The 3972-nt window shown below is 36.6% G+C and overlaps 1 pseudogene; it reads right to left on the bottom strand.

Annotated features, from left to right (window-relative positions):
• LOC107668487 (uncharacterized) overlaps positions 1–3009 on the bottom strand; it is a 5251-nt pseudogene extending 2242 nt beyond the window's left edge.
• Positions 3010–3972: the final 963 nt, after the last annotated feature.

Raw genomic sequence — 3972 nt, 5'->3', positions numbered from 1 at the left:
TCATAAAATGTGTCCCAGAATTCAGTAAGACAGTCCTGGAACACTCCATTGCCGATGCCAGCTTCCTCCTCACCATTTTCGAGTACACGTTTAATTGTTACATTGGCATGTAGAATGTTTTTGTCTGAGAAAGCCTGAATCATATCATTCACACAGTGAACTCTGCGAATCACAACTGTTTCACTTTCAGTCACATTTCTTGGGTTTTCAAAGAACAAGTCATTGTTTGTTGGCTCCTGGGTGTCAGTTGCCTGAGGTGGATCTTCTGGCACTGTTTCTACAGCATCTGCAATTTCATAGAATGAGCTACCTGGAACAAAGACTGTATCTGGCTCAAATGGAACTGTTTCCGGTATTGTTTCAATAAATGTTTCATTCGCCACACAATCAACATGTACAGGCGAGTATACAAGTGTGTCAGAGACCATGTCAAAGGATGTGTTCACATCATTACCCGGGAACACCACTTCATCATCAGAAGACTGGAGTACATAGTCACTTGAGCTGACAGTTGTAACAGTCGGGGAGTGCAAAGTTTGACTTCTGTTCCGATTGTTACATCCTGAAGCACATGGAGTTACGTCTGGTGTGGAAGTAAGCCGGGATCTCTTTAGAGTCAAATTTGTGTCAGTTTCATCACTCTGATCAGAATCCTGATCTTTCAGTCTTGTGCACACATACAGTCTAAGAAGTTGGTAACATGATCTTCTTCGAGTGATTCTTCAGAGCCAGTGACACGGAGCATAAAGTTGAAATCGTCAGCATTCCCTTTTACTGATTTACCATTAGGGAAATAAAAGTTTTCTCCCGATATTCAGAACATTAACACCGGGTCTTCTTTTTTAACAACAATTTCTCGTGTTCCACCTCCTTTGGGTCTTCTAACTTGTTTGTAGCTGCTATCTTGGTAGTTCATCAAGCCAAGTTTAATTTTCCTTGTCTTGCTTTCAGCATTCTTATTGCCAACTCCATATTTTTTTTTCTGATTTTGAATTGCTGGTAGTTTCATTTTTTCTTTCAATTGGTTGATCAATTTCTGTTTTCGGTCTTCATTCCCATGTTCCTCTGCATTTATCGACATCCAATTTTTTGCAAAGACTATCGCCATATCGAGGAATATACTTGGACAGTTCCTCTTCATTCAGTATAAATCTGAAATACACCAACATAATATTTTTAGCATGCGTTTAGTTTTAGGTGTCAAACTATTTTAATTGTTATCTGAGCCACAATATACCACACTTTTTGTCATTCATATTCTGTATATCTACATCTGCCTGTGATTATAAAATTTGGTACACTTTCTATGAAGCCCATATTTATAATACATTATAAGGGTATTCTTAAGGCATTATAATGACTGCATAATGCATTATAAAAAACCTTATAATATGGTGTATCATCTCATGAATATTCATAAGAACAGTTTTAATACATTATAATATTTACTCATTTGTGGTTATAGCTTTTAAGAGTATGATGATTTATAACACAATGAACACGTTGCATCCACTTTTACAATGGATTATATTTCTCATAGTTATAATGTATTATAAGTCTCATATCTTCTTATGCTACTTATGCTACTTTACTTAAAGCGGTCAAAGACCACTTATAAGTAGTAATAATAATAATAATAATAATAACCATTTTTTTTTTCTCTCAAACAGCCATAATATCATATATCAGATCAGATGAATGTGTAATATGACACACGTCAAGTCTGTTCAAGTCAAGTCAAGTCTGTTCATGCCTAGTCAAGTCAAGTCTGTGTCTCTAGTCTTCGTTTATTGTTTGGATGTTTGGATCACTGTAAATAAACTGCACTTGGGTTCTCACTTACGCTCGCCTTCAGTGGATGATTCTTTACACCTTTTTATTAAATGATTCACTTAATCATTCAGTCAAGCGATTGGTTCAAAACGGCAGATTCAGTAGAAACAAAGCAAGTGACCGCCTTTATGAATGGATTATTAATCATTGGCTCAGTCAATTCATTTATATAAATGAATTGAACTATTGAACTATTTTTGAGCTTGTGCACAGCTTGTTGCAATATTATGTTCTGATTTATCAGTCGCTGTTATTTAGTTTGTAAATTATCATACTTGGACAATTTTAATATTTCATTTCAAGACAAGTTTTACACAACATTATTACTATAAAGGGGATGGTAAGAGTATAGTAAAGTATAGTCAAGTTGTGTTTACAACAGATTTTATTTTACTCAAATTGAAAAACACCATTATAAAACCCCATAGGAAAATCTGGAAGTAACCAGCTGTGAATTAGACTTCTGGGTTCTGGTGTCATACCTGAACCACTCTAAGATGTACACATCTACTGGACATTGTTTGCACTTACATATAAAGTACAGTGTAGGCTATAGAAATGAAGTCAGTGATTTCAATGCGTGCTTTACTTATAAAGGATATTACACACAGGACCAGTTCAAATATTCTTTAAATGTGCTATATAGGATTTCTCCAAGTATAATCAGCAAACAACTATTTGCGATGTAAAGATACAGTGTAGTAATGACCTTAGCATCCCAGTGTGGCCAAAGCACACGTGTGAAATGCAGTCTGAGATTCAGAGGTCTAAGAGTGGTGGAAAAAAATGACACCTTTAAAATGAATCTTATATATATATATATATATATATATTTTTTTTTTTGTAAAGCTTCTTTACAGAGGCATCGAATTCTGTTTGCATCACCAAATCAGGATGCTTCTGTTCATCCCTTTAAAGCTGCTTTGAAACAATCCGTATTGCATCACTGGTTGCGTTGTGTTCTTCCAGCTAACGTTAGAACTTACTAGTTTTCAAAACTGTGGCTATGAAACATGCATTATTCGTGTGACCATTTCAATAACCATAAAACAGGAATACTGTAGCAAACCTCGTGTTAATCTAGAGTCTTAACAAGTAACATACCTTATCTAACTCCATTTTTGTCAGGTTCTCCTCGGGGACACCCCTCTCTCTCAATGCAGAGATAAAGTCCATATTTTCTGCAGGAAATTAGTAACTTTATGATGGAGATTTCAGCCGCCAGCACGTACACCATGATATTCGCCAAAAGCATTCACAAGGCACAGGGTTTTCTCACGATAGCTACAATTACGTCGTGAGAAAACGGGTTTAACATTGAGATCACAAGAAAATTAAGTCGTGATAACGAGAAATCAACTCTCGTTATGTCGAGATCACGAGAAAACAACTCTCGTTATGTTATGTCGAGATCACGAGAAAATTTAGTCGTGATAACAAGAAATCAACTCTCGTTATGTCGAGATCACGAGAAATCAACTCTCGTTATGTCGAGATCACGAGAAAACAACTCTCGTTATGTTATGTCGAGATCACGAGAAAACAACTCTCGTTATGTCGAGATCATGAGAAAATTAAGTCGTGATAATGAGAAAACAACTCTCGTTATGTCGAGATCACGAGAAAATTAAGTCGTTATGAGAAAAGGAAAAAAATATATATATATTGCATGGCGGCTTAGAACTTCCGTACTTTCAGTAGCGGAAATTTAACCTTTTCACTGGTGAGTTTAAAATATTCTAGCTGTCCCCACTGAGTGAGTTTTTTTTTATTTTTTAGGCGACCGTTATTTTAGAACTTTTCCCCTTATGTTTCCATGGCGACACGTCATGCTTGTCACGTGACACCGCAGCCACCAAAACACTATGAAAGATGGATCGCTTTTATTTCATTTTTCCTTTTTTGTTCAAAATATTCACACACTTGCTTACCATGTCATCAACTATCTGATATTCCGATTCACAAATAAGTGTAAGTGAGTGTGTGGTGTCGATTAAATACCGTCATAAATGAGCTTGATCATGTTCTATAACGTGAGATGGGCGCCGCCATGTTTGTTCGCGCTGCAGATCAGAGAATCCAGTCAGTCGGAATGCCCTCGCGAAGCTGACAGTGTCGGGCTCGCCTGAGTCACGGCGA

This window comes from Sinocyclocheilus anshuiensis, unplaced genomic scaffold, assembly GCF_001515605.1.
Source record: "Sinocyclocheilus anshuiensis isolate Anshui unplaced genomic scaffold, SAMN03320099.WGS_v1.1 scaffold40, whole genome shotgun sequence".
Classification (NCBI taxonomy): Eukaryota; Metazoa; Chordata; class Actinopteri; order Cypriniformes; family Cyprinidae; genus Sinocyclocheilus; species Sinocyclocheilus anshuiensis.
Note: the sequence above shows the minus strand (reverse complement) of the source record. Positions and strands in the feature narration are given on the sequence as shown.